We start from the raw sequence: 19762 nt of genomic DNA on the forward strand, positions 1-19762 counted from the left end.
TTTAAAGATTTTATTTATTTATTCATGAAAGACACAGAGAGAGAGAGGCAGAGACACAGGCAGAGGGAGAAGCCTCCCGGGCTGCCCGGAAAGGGAAATTCCTGTGTAATAATGTCCTTCTTCAAACTGGATGCATCTGTACATTTATTCAGTGTTCACGTGCTATAGTTATCAGATATCTCAAATTCCCCTGAAATGTACTCCTAAAATACCTACTTTCACTAATACCTCCCTTATTTGAGAGTGGCTTAGCTAACATCTTTATCTAAAGAGAATACAGGTAAGAACTGGATAAAAGCAAAAAAGGTCCCTGAGTGGCCCAAATGTATCATAAAATCTATGCACGAATACTTCGTGCTCACGACACATACGAAAACTTTTCAGACATTCATCCAAAGCTTTTTAAAAATTGATGTAATGAGGGCAGCCCTGGTGGCTCAGCAGTTTAGCGCCTGCCTTCGGCCCAGGGCGTGATCCTGGAGGCCGAGGATAGAGTCCCATGTCAGGCTCCCTGCATGGAGCCTGCTTCTCCCTCTGCCTGTGTCTCTGCCTCTCTCTCTCTCTCTCTCTCTCTCATGAATGGATAAATAAAATCTTTAAAAAAATTGATGTAATGAAATGAAAAGAGGCATTCAGTTATTTAAAAATCAAACACTACTATAAGTTATGGTTCTTCTTACATTGCTTTTTTATTGTGCTGAAACACACGTAACATAAAATGTACCATTTCCCCCATTTGTACATAGAGTTTGGGGGCATTAAGCACATTTCTACTGTTGTGCAACCATCACCACCACCCGTCTTCAGAGCTTTTTTATTTCTCCCAATTGAAACTTTGTATTCATTAAACTATAATGTCTTCAGCCTTTTACTTTCTATCTCTATGACTTTGCCTCCACTAGGTACCCCATGGAAGGAGACTCATAGTAGCATTTGTCCTTTGGTGTCTAGTTTATTTCACTGAGCATGTCATCAGGGTTCATCGTGTTGCAATATGTGTCCAAATTTGCTTCCTTTTTAAGGTTGAATAATAGCACTATACATTTTTAAAGAAAAAACAATAGTCCTCTGCCCCACTTGGCTACCCCATCCCCCTACTCACTCCCTAGGGGCAATAACCTTCACTACATTTGTTGTTTATTCTGATAGTCACCTCCATATTTCTAAACATACCAGTGCTCCATGATATGTGAACATTAGGTATTAACTAGTCACGTCCTGTTAAGGTAGAGGAGAACTAAGCTGTCATCCATCGTCCCACCTTCCCCTCCCCTTACACTTATATCAATATTCAGCGATTATATTATTGTAACCATGTAAACAATGTTCACTGCTGAGTCAGAAAGTTCTTTTCCATTTCCATAAATTTTCCTTGGAATGAATAATTGCCTCATATATTTTTTTTTAGCTTGGTTACTTTTGTGCATACTTATTGCTAATTTTCAAACAGCAGCACACCTCTCGAGGCCCCTCATAGGGATTCCTGGGTGGCTCAGCGGTTAAGCATAAGCCTTCGGCTCAGGTTGTGATCCTGGAGACCAGGATCGAGTCCCCCATCGGGCTCCCTGAATGGAGCCTGCTTCTCCCTCTGCCTATGTCTCTGCCTCTCTCTCTCTCTCTCTTTCATGAATAAATAAAATCTTAAAAAATATATAAAATAAAGGCCCCTCATATCATATTCCTCACCATTAAATAGATAGGTACTGAGTCACTGACACCCCCTGCCCCCCCCCATTCCCATTCCCCCGAGGCTTCCTTCCCTTTAACGCAATAGAGTTGTCTCAGAATATGTGACAGGGAAGAAGGCTTAGGATTGCTCTGTGGAACTCCTGTTGCCTTACCATGTGTGTATAGGCATTGGATCCCAATCTACAATGTCTCACAGCTGGTCACAGTAACAGTAGCTTTGAAGCCACTACCCAAAATGACATTCAACACTGGCAATGTTCGCTCATCTTTCCGAAGATGTTGACACAAGAACTTTTAATAAAGACTGAAACCTTTCGAATTTACCATAGTTAGTAACTTTGACTTTAGTAGTCAAAACCTACCCTCCTCCCCCTTCTAGAATTTGATTTGCCTTGCCTGTAGTGCCATCTAGTGTATTAGGAGGGGAAGCACCTTATGAAATCCAGATTAGTTCCAAATTATTATTTGTTGGCACGTGATGATAATCATCAAAAAATTCAGTCCAGATCAAGTTCCCAAAATAAAAATATAACCACTTGTTAAATATGCAGTAATAAAATTGATAGGTTATGTTTCTAACTATACAAATTCTCAAGATCACACTTGGGGTTTTGGCTCAAAATTTTAAGAGTCTAGAAGGTACTGGGAGATCATTGAGTCTCAGGAACCTGAGATCCAGATAAACTAAGGGATTTGCTCAAAAGCCTGAAGAGTTGAGATCAGAAGCACCCCCCCAGTCATATCCCTGCATTCACCCCCTCCTCATCAATCTCCACTCCCACCCCTGCACATTAGCCACAGACCAGAGAGAAGCTACTATTTTAACTTGCCAAAAACTGCGTGCCAAATTTGCTAGAATCAAACAATGGTGGTTACCAGATAGTCTTTCTTAGCTGACGTTACACAGTAACACGTGAATGCTGTCTCTTACAACCCCTTAAATCTAAAATCCCACCATTTTAGTGGCCATTTCAAAGCAATTACTGTCTGGCCTTCTTTCAAAAAGTTAGTCTGTCTGCTGCACCAGGAGTGGTGTGCTTCATTAGAGATCATGCTTTTTAAATTTCTCAATGGTTACAGTCTGGCTGTGAATGAAGCTGATCCATTTCATTTGTACATAGAGATCTTCCAGAACAAAAAGATTTGAATTAAAAAGCCACAAAAGCCACGTCTGTTCTCAGAAGGACTTCACTGGACACTGACTAGTGCTGTTTCCAACTGGACAGTGTTTTGCAAACTGTGGGGTGCTGTGCCCATAGCAGGGTCAGTGATCAGCGAGTGCTCAACAGCTGTTAGTTGCTTTGTTCATGCATTTCAGAGTCTCTCCATCCTTCACTCTGGAAGCAGGCGCTTCTTCTTACTCTAAACATGCTCAGGTGTACATGTTCTGAGTAGGATGCTGAGAAGAATTAGGTAGGGAGCGTTTTACTTTGGTCCTGAGGACTGTATACCCTGCACTGGGTTTGGCTGATAGTTCTGAATTTCCTGAAGATGGGGGTCTGGGAAGAGCCAGAAAACTTACTAGGGGCACAGAAAAAGATCTTGGGAGAGATGGTTTTAAAAGGGGATGGGAGAGGGGCACCTGGCTGGTTCAGTGGGTGGAGCGTGCGACTCTTGATCTCAGTGTTGTGAGTTCAAGCCTCACACCGGGTATAGAGTTCAGAGAAAAGAAAAAGAAGGAAAGGGGATGGGAGGGCAGGGGAGGATGGAAGACTGGCAACAGGTAACAGTTAGGGGGTACAGAGTTTCTTTTGGGGGGTAGTGAAAACGTTCTGAGGTTCTGAAAAAGTGGTGAGGGTTGTGTATCTCTTTAAAAAGACTTGGGGTGAGTTGCATGGTATGTGAATTATATCTCAAATCAGGCTGTTTTAAAATGCCAAAAACAAATGGGGAGAGGTAGAGAAAAGAAGGCTAAAATGAATGTAAATAATTTGAATCACTTTTGTACCCTGATACATGAAACAAATGATCTGACTGAAAGTAGAAGTCATTTCATGCAACATTTTGGAGTGACTCAAAATGGAAAGGGTGGGAAGGAAGAGCTGTGGATCACCCACAGCACTGTGAGAGCCGGCCCACCACCCTGATGCAGAGCCTGGTCCCACAGTGGGCCAGCTGGTCTGCCAGAGGCGCGCCTTTAAGTGCTCTGATGACTTAGCCAGAGCAAGCGAGCTCAGTCGGCTGCGTGAGCAAGGCGACATGTGCCAGACAGAGGAGGAGATGCAAAACCCCTAGAGGGCTTTCATTTCCCTTTACTGTATACCTTTTCTTTCTGGTTTTGTCATCATTGGCCATGCACATAAAAGTTGAAGAGACCACCTTGAGTATTATTAATAATTCTTCAGTTCAATGGACAAAAATAAGCTGTTTTCAGTAAGAATCCCAAATTTCTTTAAATGCAGAAATTTTGAAAGTGTTATCCAGATAATAGCAAGGCCTGGCAAGGTGTGAAAGAATAGGCACTCAGATATAACTGGTGGAAATGTAAACTAGTACAACCCTTTTATAGGGCAAACTGGCAAAATCTATCAACATGAAAAATGCATGTACTTGTGTGACCCAGCAATTCCACTCTCAGCAATTTACACTATAGAAGATCAATTATACTATGTTATAGAAATAGTCCATGTATGCACAATGATTAATGTTCAAGGATGTTTAATACAGCATTATTTGTATTTAAAAAAAAGTAGAAATAGGCTATAAATGTCCATTAGTGGTTAAATAAGTCATGGCACAAGCTCACTGTGGAAAGCAATGCACCAGTAAGAAGAATGAGGTGGATCTCTATATACACTGATGAGGAAAGATTCTGAAGACATCGCATTTTCTCTCCATTCATTCACTGCTTCCCCCCCCACCCCCGGCAAATATTGTGCTACTCAGGGAAAGAAAGTTTAAAATACAAGCTTGAATTAAATTTGACAAAGAATAACTTCAAATAGCACAGTTTTAAAAGACTCTTCATTCTATCCACTATTTTTAATTTTTCATGTAATAGTTCAGAAAGGGATTATGAATATATCAACATATGTATGCATAACTCTTTTAGAATTTACAAAAGTGGAATCATTTTGTTTACACTGTTGGGCATCTTGCTTTTGCTTTTTTTTCCCCTCCACTTAAAAATATGTCTTGAAAATCTTTCTATTTCAGCATATATAGATCTAACTAATTCTAAGACATATTATGAAGTGGAAAGCCACAGAAATACACGTCCACAATCTTTCACTCAGAAAAAGTAAGGAGTAAAAACCCATATATGTAATTACCTCTGGGTAGAGGAAAGGGACAGGGCCATAGCAATATAAGTGTCAATCCGTATACTTTTGAATTGTTTAAATTTAATGTTGGCAAGTAAAAAGCAAACAAAACCTCAACTTGAGTTCAGCTGTTCACAGATCGGAAAATCTCTAGGTCAAGGAATTACATCCACCACCTTGGCAAAGAGCCACTCTGACATCAGGTTTTCTGCTCCATCCTCGGGAGGTATGGGGTGCAGGGCAGTGTTCTCCTTCACTGGGAGGGAAGGATCCATACAAAGTCACCCAAAGCCAACCGGGTGAACTCACTGTAGAGCAGCATGAAGAGAAGGCCAAGCTCTCATTCTTGGTGGGGGGAGGCACCTCTGGATCCTTAGGCTGATCTGGGAAAAGTTGACCATATTCTTCAAAGAATATAAATAACCTATCAGAGAGGCTTTTCCAGGGGTCTGATTACATTCCTAGAAAATGGTAGCTCTCCCAACTCCAGTGAACAGTATTTCTGGGGGGTTTTGGCTGGAATCACAAAGTTTGGCAAATAGTCCTGGTGTCTATGACAGGCAATGGGGATTGAAGGCCACCCATTGGTTTAGTGATTTAGAATTCTGTACCAAGCACATGGCAAAACAGCTTGTACTTGGGAGCTCTGGGCCTTAAAATAATACTTCAGCTCTTTCTTTGAAACGACTTTGATGCGAATTCAGAATTTAGTAAGAATAGAAATAAGAAGTAAGAATATACTATTCAAATACTTCATGCTAAATATTTAAGATGTGCTATTTACTTGAAACACAGAATGTGGTCTCATGAATTTGTTAATTAAGGGTGTAAAGTTTACTGGATCTTCAACGTCTTTACACTCATGCCATTCAAATTAGCATAGAGAGTTGTCTTCTCAATGAAAAAACTAAGAATGGGCCACCAACATACGGTCAATTTAAACTGTAAAGGATGGTGTGCCCCTGAAATGGACACAATTAGATGCTCAATTAATTTCTGTCTACCAAAGAAAGGAGGTCCAGAAGTGAACATCTAACTGCAGTATCTCATTTGTCTCTGCTTCAATGATCTGGCTGTTTTCTTCTTCATTTCCTTTGTGGGCAATTGTGCAACAAAAATGCCTCCATTATCAAATTCAAAATTGAATCCTATGATACTGTAGCCTGAGGAAAAGGAAGCATTGAATATCATCCCTAGTTTTACACCCAGAAGATATTTAGGAAATGTTACTGTATATACACCACATGCAACATTAGCGCTTTTAATTTCTTTTTTACGGGTGCAATGGAGATTAATTTGCATGAGCTCGTTTCAATTTCTGTAATAAGATCCAAATTTTGCATTAAGCTTTCCATCTCAAAAACAAACAGTTAAAAAGGACACATTTCTTCTCTCAAATGTTTTTATTATAGTTCTATTTTACAGTCCCTGCATCTAATATTCACTTAAAAGCTTGAATATATACCCATCAGTTCTAATTTGTTTTTTTGTTTGTTTCCTGATTACCTCCTGGTTCTACCAGGAAACTTCCTAAGTTTCAAATGCTGTACAACTTGACAAAGCACTAGAACTACCAAAAAAAGTGGCTACAGATCCAGGAAAGGCACTTATTGTATTTAATATAAAGTCAGAACTGGTCAGGGGCACCTGAGTGGCTCAGCGGTTGAGCATCTGCTTTGGGCTCAGGTCATGATCCCGGGGTCCTGGGATCAAGTCCCACATCAAGCTCCCCACAGGGAGCCTGCTTCTCCCTCTGCCTATGTCTCTGCCTCTCTCTGTGTGTCTCTCCTGAATAAATAAATAAAATCTTAACAAAAAAAAGTCAGAGCTGGTCAGCTATGCTCAGGAATACTGTTCCATGAGAGGAGGCATTTGTTGTTAATCCTGAACCGGTTATGGAACTTGGGATTTCAGAGAAGTATAAAGTCTACTGACACAGGAGATTTTCCATACCATGCCATTGTTATTCAACACTGATCTAGATTATGGAATTATGATATTTGTGTTTTTTTTCAAAAGATCATGCTTATGCCGCCTACTTTCTGTTTATAGCAGAGCTGCATCATACGGAGATGAGGCTGCTGTCATACATGTTATCAGTCCCCTGATGTGCGCAAGGTGAAGTTTGTGGTATCGCCTATGAGGTAAATCAAAGGACTTAACTGAAATCCAGCAAGCCTTTAGAACCAGCTCCTCATTCACCAGAGAAAGAGTAGCAGGTGAGACCTCAAGGAAGCAATCAGACAAATCTAGAAGGGGAGGTATTCTGGAGAACAATTCTGATGGTTTCTTAAACAACTTGGTGTCGTTAAAAATAAAAAAAAAAAAAATAGAGAAGGTGGGGGTAGGTGAAGCTGTGCTGAGTCAGAGAGACATGAGGATACAACAGCCAGATACAATGCATGATCCTGGTTAGAGAGAACCAGTTGGCTAAAGAACAGTACTTAATATGACTTCATTTTGATAAAACATATGCATGTGTGCGTATATCTGTATATACACACATAGAAAAGGTTCTGGAAGAGTGTCTGCCCATATACTTTGGTTAACACCTTAGTGTTTCTGGGTTGTGGGAATGTGGTGTTTTTTATTTTACTTATTCCCTTTGTTACCTATCATTTCTTTAAACTTGATTTATGATTAAGGAAGTAATCATGTGATATTAGGACTGCCCATTGATACTACTGAGAATATCAAAAACAATAATAACTGTCAGGAATTCTTAAATCTAATAAATTCTGAGACTTGGGATATTCTTCAAACCTAGAATAATGGGGAAAATATAGGCTACTATATAAATTAAATAATGTTTAGACAACTGGAAAGAATTGAGGGAAAAGTTGAATAATACCTCACAATGTATACTTATAGAAATTTCAACAGATTTAAAAATTTAAATATAAAAAAATGAAGGGGGATCCCTGGGTGGCGCAGCGGTTTAGCGCCTGTCTTTGGCCCAGGGCGCGATCCTGGAGACCCGGGATCGAATCCCACATCGGGCTCCCGGTGCATGGAGCCTGCTCCTCCCTCTGCCTGTGTCTCTGCCTCTCTCTCTCTCTCTCTCTCTCTCTCTCTGTGATGACTATCATAAATAAATAAAAAAAAAATGAAGGAAGAGCAATGATGGAACTCTCCTGATTTGGGCAAGAGGTCTGTCCAGATGCATTCCTGGAGATCTAACTAGCACCTAATCAGGTCTGACCTAATCAAAGGAGCTGTAATCGATGCTGCCATTTTAAGTTAAGACTATTAAGTGATTGTTTTTAGTGGTAATAATAGTAATAATAAAATGTAGTCCTTCTAAGAGAAGGGCAAGTGCTTCCAAGGATAATTGGGCTGGGGAGGGGGGCTGGTGCCCAGGCTGACATGACTCAGGCCCTATTGTGGATGTTCAGGTGGTCAGAGCAAATGGTATTCATTCATTCAAGAATGTATTTGAATGTCATACACTGCTTTGGGGACAAGCCAGATGTAGGAACTGTTACCATCCTCACGGGGCTAAAGTGTTCAACTTTAGACTAATCTTTCCTGTCTCTAGGCCTCAATTCTTCCACCTTAGACCTAAGCTACTTAGATTCAGATTACAGCTTCTCTCTGTTATGTGACCTCATGCAAGTTAATTTAATCTCTGTAAGTCTTAGTTTGCTCAGCCATAAAACGGGAACTACAACTCATTTTGTTGGGTTAAGTCGAGGTTACAATTAAGATAGTCAACAGCAAGCACAAGGCACTAGGTTGGTCACTGATGATTGTCAGGACCCAGGCAGGGTGGGGAGGCCCAGGAACCACCCACAGGAGTTCTGTTCATTGAGGCAGTGCTGCTCACAGCCCCCCAGCAGAGGGTGGGTGGAATGCTTCTGGGGCTAGGATCTGGTCAGACTGCCTCCTTCCCCCAGGGCTGCACGCTGCAGTGGCTCCACACCCCGAGGACCAGAAGCCGTGTTGCCGGGAGCACCCAGGCCGCAGACCCAGCTCCCCTGAGCGCACCGGTCCGGTGCCAGGCCCACCCGAGGCAGGAGGCACAATGCAAGCTGGGCTCGGGCGGTGGTGGTGAGATCGGGACACCCACTCATGCTGGATCTGTGGAGGTGCCCAGCCACCAGCCTCCACCTACGGAAGCTGCAGCAAGATTTGAGGAGACTGAGACCATCCACCTGGCCCAGGGCAGCAGGACTTGCCTGCACAGACACTAGCACATCCTCAGCCCAGCCAGGGCTGTGATCCAGGAGAAGAAGTTGACTCCCGTGGATTAGATCCCGTGGATCAGACCCTGAGCCCTACTTGGAGGATTCCCCAAAGTGCCCTGGAACCACTATTCATGAGGCCAGAATGGAGGGAAACTTCCCTCAACCCTGCAAAGCCTCCAGCGGCCCATTGGACTGCCCTGAGCACAGACAGAAGAAAAATGCAGAAAAGCCTCCAAGCTCCACAGGCCCCACACAGTGTCCCAAAGTTGTGTGAGAGGAAACAAGGAAGAGCCACAGTGTTGCTCCAGTGTAGTCCTCAAAGCAGGAACCTTCTGGTTCCAAGAGGTCCCCTCCGTCATCTGCGGGTCCCCAGGTACTGTCTGGGGATTTGCACAGACGCCCCAAGCAGGCCCACGTTGCATGCCAGAGGCCTAGAGAAAACCACTCTGATGCCCCTCAGGAAAAGGAGGGTGGAGGGGTTGCCCCAGGCAAGAACAACACCTTGGTGGCTCCAAGGGGAAGGGGCATCAATCTTTCCAAAAGGACAAACTCCTAATGGGTACGAAAGATGGGAGAAGTCCAATGCTTTGGTCACCCAGAAGTCACACCAGGGAGGAAAGCCCAAAACCTCCATCCTGAGATAACACAAAGAAGAAATGCCCTCTGCAGGGATGTCAAGAAAGAAAGAAAGAAGATCACTGCATCCTTAAGTTTTCACCTCCATGAGAGGTTGCTTCAGATTGCCTTAAAAAATAAAAGCGCACGGCTCCAGAAAACCAAATCAGACAAAAACAAGCAAAGTCTAGACGGCTTAGACGTTAGGAAAGTAGGCAGGAGGTCTGTTGCCCAAGGTGAAAGACAAAAGTTCTAACAACCCAAGGACTCAGGAAGGGAAAATTAAAACTTCTAATGTGGATAGAAAGTCAGTGGGCTCCCTCCATGAAGTGGAGGCAGATCTGCATGATGATGTGGAGCCACCCAACTTGCCTTTGGAGGCAAACTTAACTATGTCTGGTCCCGGAAGGGGGGGTGGGGAGGAAGAAGCAAAAGATCGTGAAAACTTCAGCTACTGCACTCGGAGAAAAAGGACTTAAAAAAAAGATTCTAAAAGCACTCGTGAAAACTTGGACTCGGGCCAGAGGTTACCTAAGGTGAACAAAATCGAGTCCAGAAGCTGCAGTAGTCTGGAGCCCCATCAGCCAAGCTGAAAGAGGTCCCCACTGGTGTTGCCAGAGCTGCCACTACCTGGAGTACAGGCCAGTCACCCACCACTTCTGCTTTGGGTTGACCACCCTCCTTCCAACCAAAGCAAGAAGCACTGTCTTCACCCCAGGGAGCAGAAGCAGCTGGGTTTCCTGGACACTGAATGAATTCTAAGATGCAAATGTCTTCTGGTTCCCAGTGTGCCTATCTCCACAAAATGACAATCTTGTACCAACAGTGGACCTGGGTACTTAAAAACACCTCTATCGTTGAAGTAGAAGGAGTCACACATTCTGTCCTTGAACCCATTTTGGAGACTTTATGCCCATCAGCTATATTGCATAAATACAATCATGTACTAGTTGGAGAAACATAGATTATAGAAAATTCATTGTCACCAAAACTCTAAGAGGGTCTAGAAGAGCATGAGGCGCAATGGGAGACATACGTGCGGCCTCAGGATGCCCGAGAACGGCAGCTATGTACTGACAACGAATATCGGGGCTGCACCTGCCAATAAGCCCAAAGGCTGATGGGCAAAGCTGGTCCTTCTCAACCGTGTGGCCCAGCCCCCTTCTGATGTTTGAGGGGGCCAGAATTCTGAAAGGAGCAGCAGCTCATCAAGCCAGCACCATACCCCTGTTCAGCAACAGCTTGAACTCTTCACCAAGGAGCCGGCCTGTGACTGCCGGAGCTCCGGCAGTGCCCACTGGACGTGGTGGTCAGCAGCGGGAAACCCGCCAAGAAAAATTGCCCCAGTGATGGCCAAGACGATGAAAAGATTTCAAGAAGAGATCTTCCCAACGATAAACTGAGGACTTGCCCTGGACATGGAATGTGCTGGGAGGAAAAGGTGGGGCGGTGGAGGTTCGGGGATGGGACTTCCTAAGGAGACCAGAATCTTGGGCTTTGTGGAAACTTTTGGGCTCTTGACTCCTGTACTTTTCAAAAATTGTGCCTGTGGGCATCTGTGCAACAGCCTCCCTGCCTGGAGAATACTTCCAAATTCTGAGGATGTGAAGAAGTCTCAGTTTCACTGAGGATTTAAAGATTCGTTATACTTTATCAAGTTGCCACTCAGTAAACAATAAGACAGCGTTTTAGTTAAAAAACAGTATCCCCAGATTGTACTTAATAAATAAAACTACTTGGCATGGTTGGTGTGTGTGTGTGTTTTAATCTCAGAGAAAACACGGCCTTCTTGGACAGAAACCCCAGAAACCATTCATTAAAAAAAGTGATAAATTTAGCTACATAAAAATTTTAGAAATCAAAAACAAGATCAAAGGACAACAATCTGGGAAAGATATCTACAATTTTTATTAACATTCAAAAGACCAACTTCCTTTATATATCATAAGTACCTATAAATCAATGGGAAAAAAGACCAACAATTCACTATAAAAATGTGCAAAACACAGGGAAAGATAGTCCTCTGGAAAGGAAACACAAATGACTCATAAATATACGATTAGACACCCAATCTTATACAAAAGCAAATGAAAGGCATAATGTGATACAAATTTTTACCGATTTGATGAGTAAAGTTCAAAAGGAAAGCCTGCTGCGTTAGAGCAAATTATCATGCATTTCTAGGAGACCTATAAATTGATACAACTTTTACTAAGTTAGGCAAAATGTTGAATGTATATATTCTTTGGTACAGCCACATCAGTTTTAGGATGAGACTGAATATATAAATGAACAGTGGTCAGACCCACATAAGCTCATGAAGCCAAACCACAATCTCTGCAGCAACCATCTCAGAAAACCAAACCACAGACTCTATAGCAGTCCAGGAAACAAAATCACAGCCTCTGTAGTAACTGGCCCAGAATGATCAAGATTTGATCAACACCTGCCAGCCTCCCGATTTTTGCCCGTAGTTTCCAAATCAGGACCAAGCAGGAAAAGCCAACTGTGCTCTCCAAATCAGCCCCAGAAGGTGCCCTGCTTCTAGTTAGCCGGCCTTCAGCTTTCCCAAGTCAATATCCTGTAGTCAGAAAATAACTGAAACCTTCCCTTTTTTTCACTGTAAAGCTTTCCTACTCCCTGACTTGCCTTGAAGTCTCTGCTAGATGAAAGTGATGGTACCTGAGTCCCTTGCTACAGCAAATTCTCAATAAATGGCTTCTGTTCTCATTTGGATGGTTTTCATTTATTTCCAAGAGAATTTTATTCTACAGATGCATGTATGTCAAATATACAGACATAAAAACTCTTTAATAGAGCAGCTTCACTTATAGAATTTTACCCTACAGATATACTTGTGTGTGTGTATGTATGTGTATGTATTCAGTAATGCACAGACCTGACCAAGGCATTTGAAGTCACTTTCCCCCAAGTTCATTTGCCTGCTTCTAAGAGGCTGAGTAGTATGTTTGACAACCTCAAGGTGCTAAAGGTGCAGAAGTAGGAATCCAGAACCCAGCATAACAGGAAACCATGGTAAAACCTGTAAAGGGCTCAGTCCCAAGAAAAAGGACAAAGGAGAAGTTAAACTGCCTAAGCTCAATCTCCCATTCTCTATGTGATCCAGAAATATCTCAGTTCCTGAAACTGGATTAAAATGTTCCTGGATTGAGGGGCTCCTGGGCAGCTCAGCTGATTAAGCGTCCGACTCCTGATCTCAGCTCAGGTCTCGATCTCAAGGTCATGAGTTCAGGTCCCTTGCTGGGCTCCATGCTAGATGTGGGGCCTACATTAAAAAAAAAAAAAAAAAAAAAAAAGATGTCCTGGATTGCTAGTTCCTCCCCCTCAGGAACAATAATGCTTCTTATCCCCACTTCTATTCAACATTATATCAGAAGTCTTAACCAGTAAAACTAGGCAAGAAAAACAAATGGCATAGAATTAAAAGGAAAGAATTAACTCTGACTTTATTCAAGGATAATGACTGTATAAAGAAGTCAAAAGAATCCACAAATAATCCTAGAATTAATAAATGAATTTTTCAATGCTGCTCTAATAAAATCAGTATACAAAAATCAATTGTATCTCTACATATCAATAATAAACACAAGATGAAGTTAAAAAACAAGAAACCATTTACAATGATGTGAAAACCATTTACAATAGTATCAAGAAACTAAAAGTGTATCTAATAAAAGATGGGCAAAATCTCTATGTAGAAAACTCTAAATTGCTACTGAAAAAAATTAAGAAAGTTGGAATAAAAAGGATAGGCATTGATCAGAAGACTCATTATTTTTTGTCAGTTCTCCTCAAGTTTATCTTCAGATTCAATTCCATCCAAGTCAAAATCTTGTGGAATTTGACAAGTTGTTTCTAAAATACATGTATTGTCAGTAATGGTAACCATTTGACAACAAAGAACCACTAGAAATCTTTTCTTTTTTTAAATTTTTTAAAGATTTTATTTATTTATTTGAGAGAGAGACAGAGATAGCGACAGAAAGCATGAGCCAGGGAGGAAAGAGAGAAGCAGACTCCCCACTGAGCAGGGAGCCGGATGCGGAGCTCAATCCTAGGACCCTGGGATCATGACCTGAGCAAAAGGGAGATGCTTAACATATCGAGCCACCCAGGCACTTCAAGTCTTTGCTTTCACAGGTATCAAGATTGTGCAACTACAGTTATTAAGAGAGTGTGGTATTAGCACAGGAAATAGACAACAAGACCAGTGCAACAGACTCAAGGGCCCAGAAACAATTCTGCATATACACAGATGAAGAACAGTGTGGGAAAGGACACCTTTTTGGTAAATGCTTTGGAAAACTTGTATGTCCTACCTTATACCTTACACACAGATGTGTGTGTGTGTGCATGCACACACAAACCAATTTCAAATGGATTACAGTTCTAAATGTGGACACAGTAAGATTGTCAGACTATAAGAGAACATCTTCATGATTTTGGAATAGGAAAGATTTTCTGAGGATACAAAACACCCACTAGCTATAGAAGAAAAGATGAATAAAGTGACCTTTATTAAAATATAAATTTGTGTTCATCACATATTGGCATGCTGCAAATATCAGCATTTAAAAGAATTAATATGCAAATATATAGTGAGTTCCCCCAAAAAATCAATTAAAAAGACAAAATAACCCAAAAGATGCACAAGAGAAATAGGTGCTTTGCAAAATGAGGTATCCAAATGGCTAATACACAAACCAAAAGGTACTTGACCTCATTTGTAATCAAGGAGACATAAAATAAAGGATAAATAATTGATAATACCAAATAGTGCTCAGGATGTGGAACGATGGGGATTCTCATGCAATTGCGAGGGCAATATAAACTGATAAAATCACCGTAGCAAATTGTTGGGCATACCCTAGTAAAGTTGGACTTATGGCTGCTCTTTGTTTCACAGTTTCTCTCCTTGGGCTTCTGTTTACCTGTTAGCTTCCTTCCCTACTGCAATATAACCACCATGCAGGTAGAAGCAGTGTCTTTTTCTCAGTACCGTATCTCCGGAACTTAATGTAGCTGACTCAGGCTCTCCAGAAATCTTTGTGAAAAGACTTACAAGACAGGTAATAAAGTAAGGCAGAAATACAGAATGAAGAAAACGATCTCTTTCATGAAAAGAAAAAATACTTAAATACATATGCACTTACGACATGCAAATATATTTCTAAATAGATACAGAATAAACACAGACAACAGTTCCTGACAGGTGAGAAGGCAGAGACGGGCAGTGGGTGGCGAGTAGGGAAGAAGGCATTTACTTTCCATTGTATATCTTTCTGTTAAGTACCGTTTGAGTTTTTAGGCCATGTTTGAAATCACCTTTATTAAGGCATCATTTACACATGGCCCAGTGTACTCATTCCCAGGCCCGGACACTGAAAATGCATCAGTGTCCGGGCCTGGGAATGTGTGCACATACAGAATCAATGCCGTAATCCACATTTAGAATATCTCTATCATCACCCCAACATGTCCCTTCTGCCCCTATGGTTGTTGGCAGAGTTCAGTTCCTCATGAGCTGGAGGACTGTGGGCCTCAGTTTCTTGTTGGCTGTTGGCTGGACACTTCCTTCAGTTCCTTGCCACATGCATGTCTCCAGAGGGCCCCTTGTAACACAGCAGCTTGCTTTGTCACAGCCAACAAGTGTGTATTCTGCTTGGGAGGTTTTGAGTTTCTTGGATCTGTGGGAAAATTTTGGCCACGATGTCTTTGTATTTTTTTTCTCCTCTTCCTCTCTGCTCTGGGATATGAACTGCATCTATGTCTGACTACTTGCTATTGTCCTTCATGTCTCGGAGGCTTTTTCCAATGTGCTGCAGGTTAGATAGTTTCCAGTGAGTCTTTCTGATTAAAATATTGTCCTCTTCAACTCTGCGAGTTGTGTTTTATTCTTTTTGTATCTTCTGGTCTTTTCCTCTTTAGAATTATTTTGTCCTTAAATCCTTAAACATATTTATAATAGTTATTTTTAAAGTCCTTGTCTGCTAATTCTGTCTCCTGCATATTTCAGAATCTATTTCTGTTGACTGATTTTTGTCCTGGTTTTGTTATCTTTTCCTGTTTCTAATAACCGGTAGTGGTGTGTGTGTGTGTGTGTGTGTGTGTGTGTGTTTTAATCAGATCCCAGTTTTTGTGAATGCCTGGATTTTCTTGTCTTCTTTTAAGTGTGTTGAGTTTTATTTAGCAGATAGTTATTTGCGAGTAAGTCTGATTCTACCAAGCCTTCCTTTTAAGCTTTGTTGAGAGAGAGATCTACAGTAGCCTTACTCTAGGGCTAGTTTAGCTTTCTCCTAACGCACGGCCTTCCTGGTACCTCTAGAGTGCTCTGCTGCTCCACAGCGTTTCTCCACTTGTTGGTCTTGGCATTATAATGTCTCTCAATGTTATAAGGAGGTTATATGAACACCACTAGTTGTTCAGCTTATCATTCCTTGGTAACTGGCTTTTCCCCAGCTTTGTACATTTTCACTCTATGAATGCACAGCTCAGTTTTCATCCAAAACCTCAGAAATATGGAAAATTTGTTTGCACAGCCCACTCCTCTCTGGTCCCCTTTCTTCCCACGGTTAACCATCTAAGTCCACACTCAAGTCATGATCTCAGGGTCATGGGATTAAACCCCACCTCAGGCTCCAAGCTCAGTAAGGAGTCTGCTTGAGATTCTCTTCCTCTTCTCCTGCTCTCACATGCACATACATGCTCTCTGTGTCTCTCAAATAAATAAATAAAATCTTTAAGAAAAAGAGAGAGAGAGAGAGAGAGAGAGAGAGACATCTGGGTGGTGAGATATATACATTTTACATTTAAAAATAAAACCTGGGGCATCTGGGTGGCTTAGTGGTTGAGTGTCTGCCTTCGGCTGAGGTTGTGATCCTGGGGTCTTGGGATTGAGTCCCACATCCAGCTCTCCCTGCAGGGAACCTGCTTCTCTCTCTGCCTGTGTCTCTCTGCCTCTTTCTGTGTGTCTCTCATGAATAAATGAATAAAATCTTAAAATAAAATAAAACCTAATAAATGTTATTTTTCCAAAAGAAGGGGTATTTTTTTAAGATTTTATTCATTTATTCATGAGCAACACAGAGAGAGAAAGAGAGAGGCAGAGACACAGGCAGAGAGAGAAGCAGGCTCCATGCAGGGAGCCAGATGTGGGATCGATCCGGGGTCTCCAGGATCACACCCTGGGCTGCAGGCAGCACTAAACCACTGTGCCACCGGGTCTGCCCCAAGAAGGGGTATTTTTAACCCAAACCATCAAATATACAAATTCATATCTGTATACTTTCATATTCTCTTCTAGTGGTTAAAAGAGAAATTAGGTGCAAAAACAAGTCTCCAAAGAGTAGCAGTGTGACATTAGCAAAGTGTTCCAGGTTGAATGATTAGTCTCCCTTTCTTGGTCCACGTCCCACAGTTGCCACAGCATCTTAGGAGATGCCTGCAAGGCTGCTGCAGTGGTCAGTAGTGAAGTGGTTAATCTTCTTTACGCAAGAGTAGAGAAGAGCACTTAAAACATAAAAGTTACTTAAAATTCAGCTTTGCTTTATGGTGATTTAGAGTTTGTTTAATTAGTATTTAGAACTGCACATTGTTTATTGCTATTGGTATTTCAATAGATGCTTAAATGTTTGAACATTTAAAGTTTAATAAGCCTCAGTTCTTTCAAGAAAAACATTGATGTAATTAAATTTTCAATTACTCTTTTTTTTAGGGGCCCGTGCAATTAATAAAAGCTAAGGCATTTAACAACATTCGTTTAAAAACCTAGTCAACCACCTCATTAATTAGCTAACACTTATAGCAGGTATTTTTTTAATATAAAAGTCTCACAGAGGCAAAGTCACAACTTTTGAAAAGTATATATAATGACATATGAAAATAAATAAAATTAACTTTGTTCCAGGATTATTCTGTGTGTACACATGAATGTGTGGATCAATTATAGCATTCCAGAGAGCATTCTTGTGCATTGATACCAATTACTGTTTACTTGTTTTGAATTGTATGGTCAAATTAAAAACACTAAAGCAATTGCTCCTCAGAGCTTCCTTGCCCTTAGCACATTTAAGAAGATCTTAAATTCAAGTTGAAAATAAGAAAGTCACAGAAGTCTACAAATTGGAAAAAGTCTTATTTTAATCAGATACTACATTTATTTTGAGGTTTTTGTTGTTTTATTTTTGTTTTTGTTCAAGGTTTCCCTCTCCTTTCTTCTTTTTTAAAACTTTTTATTTAAATTCAATTTAATTAACATATAATATATTACTAGTTTCAGAGGTAGAATTTAGTGATTTATCACTTGCATATAACACCCAATGCTTATTACATCAAGTGCCCTCCTTAATGCCCATCACCCAATTACCCCGTTCCTCCACCCATCTCCCCTTCAACAAACCCAGTTTGTTTCCTATAGTTAGAGTCCCTTGGGGTGCCTGGGTGTCTCAGTTGGTTAAGCGTCTGCCTTCAGCTCAGGTCATGATCTCAGGGTCTTGAGACCGAGTCCCACATTGGGCTCCCCGCTCAGTGAGGGGTCTGCTTCTCCCTCTCCCTCTGCCCCTCCTTCTGCTTGTGCTTTCTCTCTCTCAAATAAATAAATAAAATCTTTTTTAAAAGTCTCTTATGGTTTGTGTCCCTTCCTGTTTTTATCTAATTTTGTTTTTCCTTCCTATCCGCTGTGTTCATCTGTTTTGTTTCCTAAATTCCACATCAGTGAAATCATATGGTATTTGTCTTTCTCTGACTGACTTATTTTGCTTAGCATAATACCCTCTAGTTCCATGCACATCGTTGCAAATGGCAAGATTTCATTCTTTTTTATCGGAGTAATATACCTGTGTGTGTGTGTGTGTGTGTGTACCACATCTTTATCCATTCATCTGTTGGTAGGCATCTGGGCTCTTTCCATATTTTGGCTATTGTGGACATTGCTGCTATAAACATTGGGGTGCATGTGCCCCCTTTGAATCACTATGTTTGTATCCTTTGGATAAATACCTAGTAGTGCAATTGCTGGGTCATAGGGTAGCTCTATTTTTAACTTTTTGAGGAACCTCCATATTGTTTTCCAGAATATCTGCACGAGCTTGCATTCCCACCAACAGTGCATAAAGGCTCCCCTTTCTTCACATCCTTGCCAACATCTGTTGTTTACTGAGTTGTTAATTTTAGCCATTTTGATTGGTGTGAGGTGATATCTCACTGGTTTTGAGTTGTATTTCCCTGTACGGATTGATAAGTTGTGCGTTTTTTCATGTGTCTATTGGTCATTTGTATGTCTTCTTTAGGGAGAAATATCTGTTCATGTCTTCTGCCCATTTCTTGACTGGAATATTTGCTTTTGGGTGTTGAGTTTGATAGGTTATTTAAAGATTTTGGATACTAGTCATTTATCTGATAAGACATTTGCAAATATCTTCTCCCATCCTGTAGGTTGTTTTTTAATTTTGTCAACTGTTTTGCTGTGCAAAAGTTTTTTTATCTTGAAGTCCCAATAGTTCATTTTTGCTTTTGTTTCCCTTGCCTTTGATGGATTACTGTCTCATATTTAGTCTTTCATCCATTTTGAGTCTATTTTTGTGTATGGTGTGAGGAAATGGTCCAGTTTCATTCTTCTGTATGGGGCTACCCAATTTTCCCAACACCATTTGTTGAAGAGACTCTTTTTTCCATTGGATATTCTTTCCTGCCTTATCGAAGATTAATTGAGGGTCCATTTCTGGGTTTTCTATTCTGTTCCATTGATCTATGTGTCTGTTTTTGGGTCAGTACCATACTGGGGTTTTTTTGTTTGTTTTTAAAGAACTTGGTTTTTTTGTTTTGTTTTTTGTTTTTTGTTTTTGTTTTTGTTATTTTTTATTCATGAGAGACACAGAAAGAGAGACATATGCAGAGGAGGGAGCAGGCTCCCAGCTGGGAGCCCGATGTGGGACTTGATCCCAAGACCCCAGGATCACGACCTGAGCCAAAGGCAGACACTCAACCACT

At 41.1% G+C, this 19762-nt stretch overlaps 1 protein-coding gene across 10 annotated transcripts in view; it reads right to left on the reverse strand.

Moving 5' to 3' along the window:
• The window catches only part of KATNAL2 (katanin catalytic subunit A1 like 2), a 91739-nt gene that overhangs the window by 50214 nt on the left and 21763 nt on the right, over window positions 1–19762 (reverse strand). The window lies entirely within an intron of this gene.

Source organism: Canis lupus, chromosome 7 (assembly GCF_011100685.1).
Source record: "Canis lupus familiaris isolate Mischka breed German Shepherd chromosome 7, alternate assembly UU_Cfam_GSD_1.0, whole genome shotgun sequence".
Taxonomy (NCBI): domain Eukaryota; kingdom Metazoa; phylum Chordata; class Mammalia; order Carnivora; family Canidae; genus Canis; species Canis lupus.